Source organism: Terrapene carolina, unplaced genomic scaffold (assembly GCF_002925995.2).
Source record: "Terrapene carolina triunguis isolate 2854851 unplaced genomic scaffold, T_m_triunguis-2.0 Scaffold49369, whole genome shotgun sequence".
NCBI classification, from domain to species: Eukaryota; Metazoa; Chordata; order Testudines; family Emydidae; genus Terrapene; species Terrapene triunguis.
Genome location: NW_020713720.1, coordinates 4783 through 23486, shown reverse-complemented (window position 1 = coordinate 23486; position 18704 = coordinate 4783). Strand labels below are relative to the sequence as shown.

The 18704-nt window shown below is 49.1% G+C and overlaps 1 non-coding gene across 1 annotated transcript; it reads right to left on the bottom strand.

Moving 5' to 3' along the window:
- Positions 1-11570: 11570 nt before the first annotated feature.
- Positions 11571-11644, bottom strand: TRNAT-AGU. Its single transcript has one exon. It is a non-coding gene; the product is annotated as a tRNA-Thr (tRNA).
- Between the last annotated feature and the right edge of the window lie 7060 nt (positions 11645-18704).

The following is an 18704-nucleotide window of genomic DNA, read 5'->3' as shown; positions in this document are numbered from 1 at the left end:
CTGTTACTTCCAACTGATGTGTCCCCAATTTATAACCAAAATTCTTTTTATTAATCCCTAAATGCATGATCTTGCACTTTTCACTATTAAATTTCATCCTATTACTATTACTCCAGCTTACAAGGTCATCCAGATCTTCCTGTATGATATCCCGGTCCTTCTCTGTATTAGCAATACCTCCCAACTTTGTGTCATCCGCAAACTTTATTAGCACATTCCCACTTTTTGTGCCAAGGTCAGTAATAAAAAGATTAAATAGATTGGTCTCAAAACTGATCCCTGAGGAACTCCACTAGTAACCTCCTTCCAGCCTGACAGTTCGCTTTTCAGTACAACCTGTGGTAGCCTACCCTTTAACCAGTTCCTTATCCACCTTTCAACTTTCATATTGATCCCCATCTTTTCCAATTTAGCTAATAATTCCCCATGTGGAACCGTATCAAATGCCTTACTGAAATTGAGGTAAATTAGATCCACTGCGTTTCCTTTGTCTAAAAAGTCTGTTACCTTCTCAAAGAAGGAGATCAGGTTGGTTTGGCACAATGTACCTTTTGTAAAACCATGTTGTATTTTGTCCCATTTACCATTGACCTCAATGTCCTTAACTACTTTCTCCTTCAAAAATGTTTTCCAAGACCTTGCATACTACAGATGTCAAACTAACAGGCCTATAGTTACTCGGATCACTTTTTTTCCCTTTCTTAAAAATAGGAACTATGTTAGCAATTCTCCAGTCGTACGGTACAATCCCTGAGTTTACTGATTCATTAAAAATTCTTGCTAATGGGCTTGCAATTTCATGTGCCAGTTCCTTTAATATTCTTGAATGAAGATTATCTGGGCCCCCCGACTTAGGCCTGGTCCACACTAACCCCCCACTTCGAACTAAGATACGCAACTTCAGCTACGTGAATAACGTAGCTGAAGTCGAAGTACCTTAGTTCGAACTTACCGCGGGTCCAGATGCGGCAGGCAGGCTCCCCCGTCGACTCCGCGTACTCCTCTCGCGGAGCAGGAGTACCGGCGTCGACGGCGAGCACTTCCGGGATCGATCCCAGAAGATCGATTGCTTACCGCCGGACCCGGAGATAAATATAGACATACCCACAGTCCCATTAAGCTGTTTGAGTTTGTCTTCTACCTTGGATGTGGTAATATCTACCTCCATATCCTCATTCCCATTTGTCATCCTACCATTATCCCTAAGCTCCTCATTAAAGACTGAGGCAAAGTATTTGTTTAGATATTGGGCCATGCCTAGATTATCCTTAACCTCCACTCCATCCTCAGTGTTCATCTCCGTCAAGGTGCATTTGGCAGCTATATCGGCCTTTCACCCGCCGGTACACAGCCACACCATATTCTCTCATGCCATGAATGGTTGATTCCTTAAGGGCTTGGATCACCTTTTTCCTTACGTTAGACCCCTGGGACCTGAACTTGGTTCTAGCCAGGCTAACGGGACCTCCATTTGAGCCGCTTGCTACATGCTCCTGGTCCTACCTCTCATGGATGTATCCTTTCTTGTGGCAATCACATCTGCTAGGAGGATCTTGGAGCTGCGGGCCCCGACCTCCAAACCCCTGTACACGGTATTCCATAAGGATAAGGTCCAGCTCCGCCTGCACCCTTCGTTCATCCCTAAGGTGGTCTCTGCCTATCATATGGACCAGGATATTTTCCTGCCGGTGCTCTGTCCCAAGCCCCATGTGTCCAGTGAGGAGTGCTGCCTTCACATCTTAGATGTAAGACGGGCTCTGGCTTTTTACCTATAACATACAAAGCAGTTCAGGAAGTCTTCATCGCCACAGCCGCGTGCATGAAAGTTGGCCGATATCCACTCAGCGGCTCTCCAATTGGATCACTTCATGTATCCATACTTTTTACGATCTGGTGGGAGTTCCCCCACCGCCGATTGTGAGGGCACACTTGACTAGGGTGCAAGCCTCATCGGCTGCCTTTCTGGCTCACATCCCTATTCAGGACATTTGCAGGGCTGCCACATGGTCTTCAGTCCACACGTTCATCTCGCATTATGCAATCATCTCCCAGACTAGGGAGGACATTCAGTTCGGCAGAGCAGTGCTCCATCCTGAGTGTCTGTGAACTCCTGCCCACCTCCCACAGATATAGCTTGGCATCACCTATTGTGGAATGCACATGAGCAATCACTTGAAGAATAAAAGAAAGTTACCTTTTCCTTAACTGGCGTTCTTCGCGATGTGTTGCTCATGTCCATTCCACATCGCTCCCTCCTTCCCCTCTGTTGGAGTTGTCTGGCAAGAGGGAACTTAGGGTGGAGTGAGTGCGCAGAGCCCTTATACTGTGCCATGGCGGCGCCACTCCATGGAGCGCTAGGGGTGCTCCCCTACAGGTACTGCTAAGGGGAAAACTTCCGGCACTGGTGCATGTGGCTAACACGCACATCTATTGTGGAATGAACATGAGCAACACATCTCGAAGAACACCAGTTACAGAAAAGGTAACTGTCTTATCCTTCAATTCTAGTGTGAAAATCAATACAATTGCTTCAGCCTGATAGTTTCCCAAAGGGAAAACTTAACTTCTCTCCAAAGGGAGTTGAGAGACAAGGTGGGTGAGGGTAAGAGCGAGTAGTGGACCAACCTCTGTTGGTGAAAGAGATGAGTGTTAGAGCTAACGCAGAACACTTCTTCAGTTCTGTGTAGCCCGACAGGTCGTCTCTTCAATAAACAGCAGTTAGAACATAAGAACAGCCATACTGAGTCAGACCAGTTCATCTAGCCCACTATCTTGTCTTCCAACAGTGGCCAATGGCAGGCGCCACAGAGGGAATGAAGAGAACAGGTAATCATCAAGTGATCCATCCCCTGTTGCCCATTCCCAGCTTCTGGCAAACAGATGCTAGGGACACCATCCCGGTAAATAGCCATGGATGGACCTATCCTCCATGCACTGCTCTAGTTCTTTTTTTAACCTTGTTCTAATCTTGGCCTTCACAACATCCTCTGGCAAAGAGTTCCCCAGGTTAACTGTGCATTGTGTGAGAACCCATGGCCCCTGTGGAGCTGCCCTTCTCCTTCCCCTTCTATGATCTCATCTTTCACTGACTAGTGTTTTTTCTATTTAGCATCAGAATCATCCCAAACTAGCTGCCCTTCCCTCCTGTCCCCTTAAAGAGACACTGTTCCCTGTCTTGTGTAAATCACTGACTTCTCTCAGCACTGACTGCCCCTCCATGTCCTTGCCCCTCAGTCTGTGCTGATTGGACCCTTCCCTCCACTCCTGGAGGATTCTCCCTTCTCCATCATCAAGCAGCCCAGTGAATGGGAATCTTAAAAGTACACAGGTGATTTAGGAGCAGAAACCCACCCTCAGACCTTCCATGCGGTTGCCAATTCTCCCTCACTGAGCAGGATTGAAACTCTTGCAGGGAGTCTGCTGGGCCACATCCCATCTGAGCATGAGCAAAGCAGCAGGAAAACCTGGAGATTGAATCTAGAACTTCATACATTCAAACCATGTGGTTTTCCACTGAGCTACACAAGCAGCCAAGTTAGGCTTCCTTGGTGCTACACTCAGAGCCCTCCTGTTCCCAGAGCATCCAGTGGCCTATGAGCTTAATGGGAAGCCCATTCCCCTCTCTCAGGGCCAATTGTGCTCTCCTGGAGGTTGCTGGTTCATAGGGGTCACTTTGCAGCAGGGTCAGATTCTATTTGTGGGGAAGAGAGAGTGTGCGCCCTGGACTCAGGGTGCAGAGATACAATCAGCCCTCTTCCCTGCAGCCTTTTTCTCCAACCCAGACATTACATGAAATAACAGGAGCATACAGGAAGAGAGGAGGGAACATCTCAGTGGCAGGGCTGAATGTTCCCAGGCCCCTCTCTTTGTCCGTTGTTTCCATTGCAGAAGAGAAAGTTTCCATGGAATTTAACACCCTGCTTTGCACAAGGGACAGAGAAAGATCTTGCTGTTCATGCATCTGTGCAAAGAAAATTGTGCTTCTATATGAAAGAGGTGGGAAATTGCCTTATGGTGGGACAATATCCTCAGGATTCAGAGCAAAGGACTCTGCCTGAGAACTGATTTAACTCCACTCATCTGGGATTTAAAAAATTCTCTTCCATGGACACACTGTGAACTTGTGACATTGAGCCAGACTCTGGGGGTTCAGGCTGCTTTAACTCTTGGTAAAAACATGAACTTGATTCCAAGCAGAGAGATAGGAGAAGGCTGAAGCTGATTTGAGTCCCAGGCTGGGGTCTCCTGGATGGGTGGAAAACATCCTTTGCTGCTGCCAGGGGACAGCAGACTACTGGTGACATACCAGGTCTGGGATGAAAGGTAATCTTGCATGGACTTTACCATATAGGCTCCACAGGACACAGTCAAGAGAAGGGTGAGTCATTTCTCAGCTGCATTCTCAGGAGAAGCCAGTAGCTGCCCTTGAACAGACACCCAGGAGAGCAACCACGGCAGTTCTGTGGAGAGCTCTGGTTGCCAGGGGATCCAGCTAGGAGAGGGAGTGCTGGGGGATCTGCAGTTTTTGCAGTGGAGAGGAGGGCCAGACCAGTGGGTCTGTCTCAGGAGTCACAGGTGGCTTTGCCAGAGGGGAGGCTCTAGGTCAGTGGTCTCCAAACTTTTTTGATCACGCACCCCTATCAGTAAAAAATTTTTGAGCACGCACCGCCTGCCATGCTGAAGCAAAGAAAAAAGTGCCGCTCGGACTCCCGCCCGAAATGCCGAAGCAAAAAAAAAAGCGCTCCTCCTGCCGTGCACCCCCAAGGATCCTCTTACGCACTCCCTGGGGTGCGTGCACCCCACTTTGGAGACCACTGCTCTAGGTGACACCTTGGGAGTGGGGCAGTATGGACTTCAGAATGTGGGACTAGTTAAAATGAAAGTGCACAAGAAACCTCCCCCTTTTCCTCCAGCTAAAGGCCCTACTTTGGCCTCTCCCCGTTTCATGAAAATCTCCATCTCTAGCCCAGCTCTCAGAAACCCCCTCTCTCCCATGGGTATTTTCACGGTTTCTTCTTTTTTTCATGATCTCGTACAAATATTTTTGCCATGGAAATGATCAAGTACATTTAAAATAAAAAAAAATCAAACAACACATCTATACCTCCTTCACCAGACATAATGTTGTGTCTGAATTTTTCTACTGAAAAGTCTAGGCACGCAGAGTCACCCCTACATTTACTTCTCATCAGGCCCAGGACAGTTCTTGGGGCTGTGGGACAGAACTGAGCTTCATGGCAGCAGCGAGGGAGGATGGTTGGGAGTGATCGATCTGCAGAATATTTTAATCCTTTTTGTATATTTATTTTTTGAGATTTAAATCAATGCAACTTCCACTCCTCAGACTCTCCCCAGGAAATAACTTTTCTGCAACAAGTACCCAAAACTTTGAAAAATAAGAAGGGAAATGAATTAGCCACACGATGGCGCCAGAATCTAAGGAATGAGAAGCCATATGTTTCTTCAAAGTGCATTGTGCTGAAGAGGTAGGTGTTTTCTCTTTAACCCCCAGCCTCCCCTACTCTAACCCAGTAGGCCCACTCAGCCAGGAATAGAATCCAGGAGTCCTGGTTCCCAGACCCCCCCTACTCTAGCCCACTAGACCCCACTTCCTATGACAAAGAAGAAACTCTGAGACCCCTGTGCTGTCTCCTCGCCTCCCTGTCTGTGCTGCACTTGAAACCCAATGGGGTTTCCTTGGGAAGTTTTGAATCTTGCTCCCAGGAAGGGGGTAATTTTAGGTACAGGTTCCAAATAGCACAATGAATGAGCCAGAAGGGGCAGCAGGTATCGGTGTAGGAGCCATTGAAATAATAGCAACGTACTTCAGGGAAATATTTATTAATGAAGTGTCACCGAAAGGTCAGAATCTGATAGTGTCAGTGTCACACTAAAGGGCACTCTGATGGTTTTAAATTTGTCATCCAAATGTAGCTAATCATAAACATTAGTGTCACCTGAATTTTCCCTCTACTAGCAAGACCTAACTGCATTTTGCAGCTTTCTGGAAAGTGAGTAGACAGTGAATTTGGGGAATTAAATCACTCTGTTTGTGGGTGGATGTTTTATGCTCACATCTCAGTGCACAAACTAACATACTAAGGCAATGTCTACACTAAAGAATTATGTCAACCTAATAGTTATTAAATCACTTGTGTGTGTGCACAAATGCGTATCCTCAGCCACCTGTGGCTGCTGGAAGATCCAGATACGTGGGGGTTGTTCTGCCCTCTGTGGGGTGAGGATTCAGCTGGGAGAAGGGGTTTTTTTTTTATTTGCAGGGACGTTGTCAGCAGGAGGCTATATGTCTCATGACAGTGGGCCCTGAGCTGGGGTAGCACCAGCAGGGGGTGGGTGTGGGGGAGGTTGCCACTTGGTAAAAATGAAATTGCAAAACCTCTCCCTGTGCTGGAGGAAAAGCCTCTAATTTATCCCCTAAACTCCCCACCATGAAAATCTCCACCCCACCATGGCTAAGGCTGCAATTCTGTCACAGAGGTTGGGCAAGTCACAGATTCTGTGATTTTCCTCGACCTGCAGCTGCAGCAGCCAGTGTGTCTGACCCCCAGGGTGTCTGAATACTTGGCCCCAGGGCCAGCAGCTAGGGCACCCTGCGGCCAGCCGCACCAACTGCCAGCCAGCCACAACAGCCGCTGCTCGTGCAGCCCCGGCAGCTGGCCCTAGGCAGTGCCGGAGCAGCAGCCAGTGCAGATGGCCCTGGGGAGTGCCTGAGTAGCGGCCCCAGGAGTGGCCCTGGAAAGCACCCGAGTAGCAGCCGGTGCAGCTGGTTGCAGGGAGCACCCGAGCAGTAATGCCAGGGGCAGTCCCAGGGATCACTGGAGCAGTGATCTCGGGGGCTGCCCAGGGCCAACCGCACCAGCCACTGCTCGGGGAGCCCCAGGCACCTGGCCCCAGGGAGCACCCAAGAAGTGGCTATTGTGGCTGGCCCCAGGGAGCACCTGAGCAGCAATCATGGGGGTGGCCCCAGGGAGCCCCAAAACAATAGTCCAGGGGGTGCCCCAGGGACCTCTTGAGCAGCAGTGGTCCAGGGGGTAGTTGGATCAGTGACCCCAGGGGCCGTTGGGAGAGTGGTGCCCGGGTCATCAGAGCAGCAGTCGCAGGAGTCAGCCCCATGGCAGGAGCAGGGCCCCCCCAGAGCACTGGGGCCCAGGAGCAGAGATTAGGTAATGGGGATTTATAGTAAAAGTCATTGACATTTCACAGGCTGTGAATTTTTGGTTATTGCCTGTGACCAGTCTATGGCTTTTACTAAAAATACCCAGGACTAAATCTTAGCCTTAGCCATGGCACTCAGAGACTCCCAGGCAGATTTTTATTTTTTCTAATTTTTCCTTGGCCTCATACAAACATTTTTCCCATCAAAATGATCAAGATCATTCAAAAGGAGAAAAACAAAACAAATCAAAGCCAAAGTAACCCCAACCAATCAGCCCCTACACACTTTGGGGCTGAATTTATCTACTGAAATTTTGAGGTGATAAAATGAAGCCCTTTTTAGTCAGAAAACAGACCTAGACCTCCCATGCTGTATGTAAGACTTCTGCTACTGAACCACCAATGCTGTAGCTCCTCTTGTGAGACATTTCCAGCTACTGAATACTGCTGCTATTCCAGGGGATCAATTATTGACTCCAGGAAACATTTTTCTTACTCTGGGTCCATGTGTCACTGGTTTCTCTAGCAAAGGCCAGTCCATGGCCATATGGTCCAGACATCCTCCTTCAAATCAAACTAGAACCTAAGAATTCTTTTCCTTTCCCCAGTTGTGGGAGGGGAGACCTTTAAAAGCCCTCTCTGTACTACTGCACATGGCTAAGCAAAGAGAAGACACTCCAAATTCCCTCTGTGCTTTGGGAGGCAGGTTTGCTGTTTGAATTCTGTATTTCAGATGACTTCAAGCCCTGGCATTGTGATTATTTACAAGTTTCTCTGGCACTGCAGATTCAATGGGGTCACAGCTGTGATGGCCGAGTGATTAAGCTGTTGGACTAGAAATCCCATGGCGTTCTCCTGCTCAGGTTTGAATCCTACTCCCCGTGTGAACTGCCTTTTAGCCACAGTTTCTAGCTAGAGCAATACATCTATACCCACCCCGGAGACACTTTCAATTCTCTTCCCATCACAAGTAAACCTTATTCTACCAGTTTCATAGAGATGCCTGGGATCCTACCTCACACTGTGTCCCTGAGGTCTCAGGCAAATTCTCAGCTCCCATAGGCTCTGCCACTCACCTAGTGCCCCACAACTTAACCCGAACCCTGGCTGCTGCTCCTCTCTAGAGTGTGAAAGGAGCTGAGGCAGCGCAGGAGCCTTCCCTGGGTCCTGAGGCTTTGGGAGAGACAGATTGTTTAAGACATCCGAGTGTTGGAAATCATGCAGCCACCACCTAAATCAGGGGACTGTTCCAGCCCTAAGTCTAAGCTGCTGGGATCCCCTGCACAGAGCAGGGTGCCCCAGATTACAGCCTGAAAATAGGCATGTGAAACTAAGCCCTGGTCTACACTACAAGTTTAGGTCGAATTTAGCAGCGTTAGATTGATTTAACCCTGCACCCGTCCACATGACGAAGCCATTTTTGTCGACTTAAAGGGCTCTTAAAATTGATTACTGTACTCCTCCTCGACGAGGGGATTAGTGCTGAAATCGACATCACCGGGTCGAATTTGGGGTAGGGTGGACGCAATTTGACGGTATTGGCCTCCGGGAGCTATCCCAGAGTGCTCCATTGTGACCACTCTGAACAGCACTTTCAACTCAGATGCACTAGTCAGGTACACAGGAAAAGCCCTGGGAACTTTTGAATTTCATTTCCTGTTTGGCCAGCATGGCAAACTGATCAGCACAGGTGACCATGCAGAGCTCATCAGCACAGGTGACCATGCAGTCCCAGAATCGCAAAAGAGCTCCAGCATGGACTGAACGGGAGGTACTGGATCGGATCACTGTATGGGGAGATGAATCTGTGCTATCAGAACTCCGTTCCAAAAGACAAAATGCCAAAATATTTGAAAAAATCTCCAAGGGCATGATGGCCAGAGCCTACTCCAGGGACCCGCAGCAGTGCCGCGTGAAAATTAAGGAGCTCAGGCAAACCTACCAAAAAACCAAAGAGGCAAACTGCCGCGCCGGGTCACAGCCCCAGACATGCCGCTTCTATGATGAGCTGCATGCAATTCTGGGGGGACCCCTACCACCAACTGTGGACACCTGCAAGGGGGGAGTCTCATGCAACAGGGATGAGGATTTTGGGGACAAGGAGGAGGATAGCGCACAGCAGGCAAGTGGAGAAACCGTTCTCCCCGACAGCCAGGAACTGTTTATCACCCTGGAGCCAATTCCCTCCCAACCCTCCCAAGGCGGGCTCCTGGACCATGAAGCCAGAGAAGTCACCTCTGGTGAGTGTACCTTTGCAAATATAATACATGGTTTAAAAGCAAGCATGTTTAATGATTAATTTGCCCTGAAGACTTAGGATGCATTTGCGGCCAGTACAGGTACTGGAAAAGTCTGTTAACGTGTCTGGGGATGGAGCGGAAATCCTCCAGGGACATCTCCATGAAGCTCTCCTGGAGCTACTCCCAAAGCCTTTGCAAAAGGTTTCTGGGGAGGGCAGCCTTATTCCATCCTCCATGGTAGGACACTTTACTACGCCAGGCCAATAGCACGTAGTCTGGAATCATTGCATATCAAAGCATGGCAGCGTATGGTCCCGGTGTTTGCTGGCAATATAAGAGGCAAAATGCAACCTTGTACCGAAAGCACATGTGCTCGGTAATGTTAACAGTTTGGTTCGCCGTGAAAGAGTCTACCCATTGTTCTCTAAAAGGTGTCTTTCCCTTTTTTTCCTCCCGTAGCTGCAAATGTTTCAATGCTCCCCCTATCATCTCCATCCCAGAGCTAGTGCAGATAAGAAGGTGAAAAAAACGCACTCGTGATGAAATGTTCTCTGAGCTCATGCAGTCCTTCCACATTGAAAGAGCTCAGCAGAATGTATGGAGGCAAACAATGTCAGAGTCCAGGAAAGCAGAATATGAACGCGAGGACAGGAAGGACGAGTGAGATGAAACTGTCACACAGTAGCCTGGCCAGTCATGAAACTGGTTTTCAAAGCTTCTCTGATGCGCAGCGTGCCCTGCTGTGCTCTTCTAATCACCCTGGTGTCTGGCTGTGCGTAATCAGCTGCCAGACAATTTGCCTCAACCTCCCACCCCACCATAAATGTCTCCCCCTTACTCTCACAGATATTGTGGAGCACACAGCAAGCAGCAATAACAATGGGAATATTGGTTTCGCTGAGGTCTAACCGAGTCAGTAAACTGCACCAGCGCGCTTTTAAACATCCAAACGCACATTCTACCACCATTTTGCACATACTCAGTCTATAGTTGAACAGCTCCTTACTACTGTCCAGGATGCCTGTGTATGGCTTCATGAGCCATGGCACTAAGGGGTAGGCTGGGTCCCCAAGGATAACTATGGGCATTTCAATATCCTCAACAGTTATTTTCTGGTCTGGGAAGTAAGTCCCTTTCTTCAGCTGTTCAAACAGACCAGAGTTCCTGAAGATGCGAGCGTCATGTACCTTTTCCAGCCATCCCACACTGATGTCGGTGAAATGTCCCTTGTGATCCACCAGTGCTTGCAGCACCATTTAAAAATACCCCTTGCAGTTTATGTACTGGCTGCCATGGTGCTCCGGGCCCAAGATAGGGATATGGATTCCGTCTATCCCCCCACCACAGATAGGGAATCCCATCGCAGCATAGCCATCCACTATGACCTGCATAGGAAGGGGTGTGGGTTGGGACTAAGGGGCACTGGGAATAGGGGGGACATGGGTTCTCAGAGGCTGGGCTGAAGCCCAAGCATCTACACTAATTTTATAACCCTGCACAAACCTGAATCAGCTGACCCAGAGCTTGAGAATAGTGACTTAGGTGCGTTAATGGCAGTGTAGACATAATGTTAGGCTATGTCCACACTGCAATGAAACACCAACAGCTGTCCCGGTCCAGCTCAGGCTCCCTGGGCTTGGGCCGCAGGGTGGTAAGTTTGCAGTGTAGACATCTCGGCTCAGGCTCAGTACCGGGCTCTGGGACCCCATAAGGTTGGGAGGGAGTTTAGCAAGCAAAAAAGGTAAAATGGCAGTGGAGTATTACCCTGGACTCAATGGCATTTCTCCATTGGTCTGTCTGCTTTGGGGCAGGGACAATAACACGTCCTGCTGCATTTGTTATTTCAAAAGGTGATTTGTGATTTTCATTCTCAGACACGGTGCACAAAGCAGGACTCAACTCTCGGTGTAAACTAAATGAGCTGCTCACAGATTCTGGAAGCCACAATGAACCATTTGGTGTGAGAGCTCAGACCCACCCCTGCCCCTGCCCCGGCTCTTAACTTCCAAACTTTCAGTAACTCTATTATCAGTGCCTGTGAGTTTAATTTAAACCATAAAAACAGGTATACTGGGGTAGACCAAAGGCCCATCTAGCTCTGTATTTTGTTTTCTTACAGTAGCCAATACCAGGTGCCCCAAAAGCCACTCAATAAGGCACCACTGGGAGTTGAACCCAGGATCTCCTGTTTACTAATCAGGTGCTTTAGCCAGCTAAGCCAGGGTGCCTGGCTGTAACTAATGCATCGTGTCTTCCCACAGCTGACTCCCCGCCAACCCCACCGGGGCCTGACAAGCGTTGCTTGTGTTTGGATTCTGCAAAGCAGAGGAGCAGGTGAAGTTTTCCTTGCAAGCTGTGTGTGTGTGAATCTTTGGCCAGGTCTGCACTACAAAGTTATTTCAGCAGAATTATATTGCTCAGGTGTGTGAAAAACACACTACGCTCCCTCGGTCACCAGCTTTTGGCTGGTGTACACACTGCAATGCCACGTCTGGTGACAAAACTGCCCTGTTTTGGTGACAAAAAACCACCTTGACGAGAGGCCTAGAGCTTAAAGTGATAAAATGTCAGTGTAAATGCTGCTGGTCATTATATCACCATAACTGGCCTCCGCCAGTATCCCACAATGCCCGCCGTGAACTCGCCTGCCCTGCATTCCTGCTACAGAGGCTGGGCCCCTCCCCTTTCATAGCTCCGGGAAGTTCTGACAGCTGAGCCTGCTGCTCTGGCAGCAAGGAGCAAATCACTACCATGGAATGCTGCTCTCTCCTGCACTACGAACACAGAACAGGGGCGGTGGAAGCTTCTTTACAGTAGAGGGGCCACCGGCGTCTGAACTGTGGAACCTCTATGACGCCTCTTTCTCCAAGGCTCCTCACTCACTCCTCCCCTTCTCCCTGAAGCCCTGCCCCACCCCTCCCCCCAAGGCCACACCCACAGAACACCTCTTCTCCCCAAGACTCCACCTTGTCCCCACCACCGTCATTCATCCTTTCGGCTGGTAAAAAGTTCTGGGGCCATGGCCCTCTAAACCTCTCTGGTGCCCCTGACACAGAGCTAGGCAGGCAGCATGTGTTTGTGTGTGTGTGTGTGTGTGCAGTGATGAGCTGCCAAAATATTAACAACAGGTTCCTTCCTCTTCACCCCACGAGGGGGTCATGGCCCCCCCCCAGGACTCCTGCCCCATCCAAGCCCCCACGTTCCTTGATGCCCCCCCGGGATGCCTGCCCCATCCACCCCCCTTCCCTGTCCCCTGACTCCCCCACCACCCCATCCAACCCCTCCTCTCATTCCTGATGGCCCCCCGGGACCCCTGCCCCATCCAACCACCCCTTCTCTCTGTCCCCGACTGCCCCGGAACCCCTGCCCCTGACTGCCTCCCACTGCCCCATCCAACCCCTGCTCCTTCCTGACTGCCCCCCTGGGACCCTTGCCCCCATTCAATCCCCCTGTTCCCTGCCCTCTGACCGCCCCGACCCCTATCCACCCCCCCCCACAACCTCCCAAACTCCCCTGCCCTCTTCCAACACCCCCTCCCTGCCCCCTTACCTAGAGCCGCTTGGGCAGGTGCGCTCGGCCAGGTCCGGGTCCGGGCCGGAGCCGCTCAGCCAGAACCGGGGCCAGCGCCGCAGGGCCCAAGCCAAGCTGAGCCGGGATGGAGCTGCTCGGGCAGGACCGGGACCGCGGGGCCCAAGCCGAGCTGAGCCGGGCCAGAGCCGCTTGGCCGGGACCGGTGCCGCGGGGCCCGAGCGGGGCGGGGACCGGAACCGGCACCGCGGGGCCCGAGCCGAGCCGGGCCAGGACCGGGACTGGTGCCGTGGGGCCCGAACCGACCCGGGCCGGGACTGGGACCGGTGCCACGGGGCCTGAGCGGAGCCGGGCCAGGCCCAGGACTGGCGCCGCGGGGCCCGAGCCGGGGGCGCTCAGCCGGGGCCGGGACCGGGCTGGGGCCAGGAGGCCAGGCCGGAGGGAGCCGCTCAGCCAGAGCCGGACTGCGCTGCGCCTCCCTGGAGCCCTCCTTGCGTGTCCCTGCCCCAGTTTACCTGCCTGCTGCTTGTTTCAGGCTTCCCGCAAACATCTGATTCGTGGGAAGCAGGAGATGGGGAGGAGAAGGGGACGGAGCATTCAGGGGAGGAGGGGGAGTGAGCTGGGGCCGGGGGTGGGGTGGACAGCTGCCGAAGCTTTTGTTAAATTTAAAAGCCCTTTTAGAACCAGTTGTCCCGGAACAGCCGGTTCTAAAAGAGCTTCTAAATTTAACAGCTGGTTCCTGCGAACCAGTGGGAACCGGCTCCAGCTCACCACTGTGTGTGTGTGTGTGTGTGTGTGTGTGTGTGTGTGTGTGCGTGCGTGACAGACAGAGACTACTGTGCTGAGCCAGTGAGGGAAGCAGGGCCTGATGTCTGTGCTGTCCCCCTCACCCTACTGGGGTGTCCCCCTCCCCCAGGACTGGTTGCTTCCAGCAGCTGTCTGAATTTAGAGACAGCGTGCCAACACACTCACTCTTCTCTAACACACACACTCCCCGAACACACACACTGCCTCTCCACACACACACAGTCTTTACCCCACCATGCACACTGCAGTTGAAAAGCAGCTGGCACTCTAGTAGGATGCCCAAGGAACAATGGGATAGAGAAACCTGCATCATGTGATGCTGTACTGGCCCATGAGGCATTACAAACCCTTCCCAAACAACCCTGAGCCCAGTTGCACAGTGGGATAGCTACCCAAAGTGCACTGCTCTCTGTGGCAATACAAGAGCTGCTAGCGTGGATGCGCTCTGGTGACAGAAGGAGCATAGTGTTTAATTAAAACATTTTAACTAAAGCAGCATAACTCAGTAGTGTAGACATAGCCTGAGAGGAAGATAAGACCTAGCTCCTATTGACACCAAGGATGTTCAGGCACTGAAACTAAAGAACCGTATGTGATGATGTCATTGACAGGATTCAAACCTGTGCAAGGAGACCCACCCCCCTCTGGAGTTTTAGTCCATTGCCTTAACCACTCAGCCACAACTATTTGGTCTAGCTACTTTTCTCACTACACTGTAGTTCTGTTCTCACTGAGTGATTATTTCCAATTGTTTCCTCAGACCAGCTTCCACAACACAGTCACTGCTGTGCCGTTGTGTAAGTGTGTCCATGGCTGAGCAGCAAGAACTCCTGCTCATTTCCCTTCTGGCTGGAGCATGATGAGAGTGTGTTTGTGGTTAATGACGTTGCTGTAGATTGTTGTCCATTTCCTGCCTTTATAATTTGGACAGTCCCTTTCCCATCATAGAATATTAGGGGTGGAAGAGACCTCAGGAAGTCATCTAGTCCAATCCCCTGCTCAAAGCAGGACCAATCCCCAACTTAATCATCCCAGCCAGGGCTTCCTCAAGCCTGACCTTAAAAACCTCTAAGCAAGGAGATTCCGCCACCTCCCTAGGTAACGCATTCCAGTGTTTCACCACCCTTCTAGTGAAAAACTTTTTCCTAATATCCAACCTAAACCTCCCCCACTGCAACTTGAGACCATTACTCCTTGTTCTGCCATCTGTTCTCACTGAGTGATTATTTCCAATAAGAGGAAAAGGGGGGCACTAAATGAGAGGGCCCCAAGATCTGAGGGGATACTTATAGAGAAATGGGAGGAAATGAAAGGAGATCACTACAGCGGACTGCCTAGCTGATTCTAGATAAAGTTCAGACCAACTTTCTGTTTAAAGCTCGACTATTTTAAGTGCTTTAGAACAGACACGTTTGCTTCAATTCCCTTGAAATTTGGTGTGCTTCATGAGGATTCAGGTTAGGGTTGGTGATTCAGATTTCGGGTCAGTTGATCAAGATAGAGCCCCCTTGCAAACCACAGTATTTCACAAATTCTAGCACCATTGACATTTGAAAACCGACCTTGGTGAGACATCTGAGGGTGAACTGAGCTGGGAAAACTCTGCCTCCACCAAGGGTGTTTTCAGAAATATAATCTTAGTATAGCAGAGCAATCAGAAGGGTCTCAAACAAATTTAGAAGTAAATTGTTTCTCACTGGGAGGGGGACAATTAGGGGTGCAAGAGTGGGTGGGAATAGCGAGAGAGGAGTTTGTGTCTGCAGGTAGGGGTGGGGGGGTGTGACAGTGCGGTTCTGGCGGAACCCAACTGAGAGTGCCAACTCAGGACAAATTGCTCAAAGGGCAGTTACAGCCCAAGGCTGGGGTTTTTCCACCTCTAAGGCAAACCAAACCAGCCAGACTAAGAGGACTTCGGTCTCACCCCACTGGCTAACCACAAGTCTCACAAGCAATTTCCTTAGACACTCCAGTTTCCCAGTATTACCACCAGTGCCACTCGTTATGGGGACAAATGGTTATGAAAACCAAGACCCCAGTAAAAGAGAAAGGTTCTCCTGATCCCAAAGGACCAAGCCCCAGACCCAGCTCAATATACAAATCAGATCTTACCCACAAATCACGCTGTTGCCAATCCTTTAGAATCTAAAATCTAAAGGTTTATTCATAAAAGGAAAAAGATATAGATGAGAGCTAGAATTGGTTAAGTGGATCAATTACATACAGTAATGGCAAAGTTCTTGGTTCAGGCTTGCAGCAGCGATAGAATAAACTGCAGGTTCAAATCAAGTCTCTGGAATACACCCCCCGCTGGGATGGGTCCTCAGTCCTTTGTTCAAAGCTTCAGCTTGTAGCAAAGTTCCTCCAGAGGTTTGAAGCAGGATTGAAGACAAGATGGAGATGAGGCATCAGCCTTATATAGTCTTTTCCAGGTGTAAGAATACCTCTTTGTTCTTACTGTGGAAAATTACAGCAAAATGGAGTATGGAGTCACATGGGCCAGTTCCTGCATACTTTGCTGAGTCTCAAGGCATATTTGCCTTCCCTCAATGGGTCCATTGTATAGCTGATGGTCCTTAATGGGCCATCAAGCAGGCTAGGCAGAGCTAACACCAGTTTGTCTGGGATGTCACCCAGCAGCATAGCATAAGTTTGAAATACAGACAGTATAGAGCCAATATTCATAACTTCAACTACAAAATTGATACACACATATAGACAGCCTAATCATAACCAGTAAACCATAACCTTGTCTTAGACACCCCATTTGACCCCCTTTATACAAGATTTGGGTGCCACTACAGGACCTTGTAATGGCCATTACAAACATTGAATCTATCTCCCCATGTAAGTATTCTCACACTTCTTATCAAACTGTCTGTACTGGGCTATCTTGATTATCACTTCAAAAGTTTTTTTTTCTCTTAATTGGCCTCTTAGAGTTGGTAAGACAACTCCCACCTTTTCATGCTCTCTGTATGTGTGTGTATATATCTCCTCAATATATGTTCCATTCTATGCATCTAAAGAAGTGGGCTGTAGCCCACGAAAGCTTATGCTCAAATAAATTTGTTAGTCTCTAAGGTGCCACAAGTATTCCTGTTCTTTTTGTGGCTACAGACTAACACGGCTGCTACTCTGAAACCTTAATTATACTGGTTCAGGGTTTTTTCACACCCTGAAAGATGTACTTGTTAGAGGGTTTATCCCATCACCCTCCCATTCCCTGGTCCTTCTCGCATGAACAGAGAGCAATACCCGAAGTTCAAAGGTGCAAACAATTTGATGTTTATTGGGGTAAACTTCCAGCAAGCAATGATTCCAATTTCCTTCCTCAGTATCCCCCTTCCCAGCTCTGACACCACAGGGGCTTGCCTGTGTCCCTGTTCCCATTTCCTGATTGACTGCAGACTATATAGTAAAACTTGAGTTCTGCTTAGCTATACCTTAACCAATCATTTTAGTGAAATTTAACTAGCCAATCCTAACATATTGTAACATGATTATCTAAGCAATTATATCCCACCACCTTAATTGGTTTACACCCAACAAATTAATTATACAGCAAACTGAAACAATCACAGAACCTGACAGAGATTATACAGACATGCAATAGGAAAGTGGGGACTACAGTGATAGAACAACAAAGAAATGAGGATTTCACACCCCAGCTATTGATAAGTGAATTGTTGCCAGACAGGATGCTATCATGGTAGAGGTTGTGGGTGCTGATTGCTTAACTATGGCCCATAGGGCAGGATTTTGAGGTTCACCATTACTTTCTCAGAATGCTAGCAACCATCTTTTGTTCACTTAAAACGTGAGCAGGGAGATTACAACACCGCAGAACTCATGGAGCTCCAGGAAAAGTGTAACTTTAGCTCTGGGTGAGTGTGTCTAAAAATCAGCTGTGCTATAGAAGGTTTCTAGGAGTTGAAAGAGATGTGCCATCTCGACCACCCTAAAGAGTTCATCAAATATTAATGAAAACTAGGGTTGATAAGTTACATTCTTTATAGCAGCAGAATGGTGGACTGGTCTAAAGTGTTAGTTTTAAGACTCTTTTTTCCTATCTCTTGGGTGTTCTGGTCTCTGCATAGAGACGTGGTTTCAAATCCCACTCCTGACATGACCATTTTCTTCTATCTGGAGAAAATGGCCTTACTTCAATCTCCTTTGCAACAATAGAACACCATTTGCTTAGCATTTCTATTACAGTAGTTGTGAGAGAAGTTCCAAACCAGGGGGAAACACTGCCTTTTCTCTCTACTGATCAATTTTTGTCTTCCTTCATTCCAAGCCATTTTCTCAAATACATCCATATTTCCCACCCTTTTTTGTTTAGTGTTCTTTGCTTTTATGAAACTTTAGGGTCATCATTTAATTGCCACACAACTGTACTTATGAAGTAAAGTAAAACACAACATTTTTTTGATATGTTTGAAGAAGAGTTTTGCTTTCTGACCTGGAATTGAACAGGGGCTACCCAAGGGGGACAATGCTACTCCCTTTTCTTGACTCATCCAAAAAACATAAGTTCTTGATGCCCTTTGTTTCCCTGTTCTTCAAAGGGAAAGCAGCCGGTGTAGTGGCTCCTGAGAGAGCCTTAGAAAAGGGCCCCAAAAGTGACAGTAGGTGGTTTTTGTAGTGTAGTGGTTATCACGTTTACCTAACATGCAAAAGGTCCTAGTTCAAAACCAGATAGAAATAGTGCTGCTTTTCCTCCTTTGGTCTTTTATCACTCCAAGTCCTTTCTCAACTACATCCATAGCTTCTATGCTTTCGTCCTCGTTATTTTTTTCCTTTCATGGAACTTTAAGTTCAAAAGGAGAGGGTTAGCCTGCATTTTGAGGGAAGGAATAGACCATCATTTGGGAGACTGCCAGCTACATAACAAATCTCTCTCTCTCCCGCTCTCCCCCCCCCCCCCCCCCCCCCCCCCCCCCCCCCCCCCCC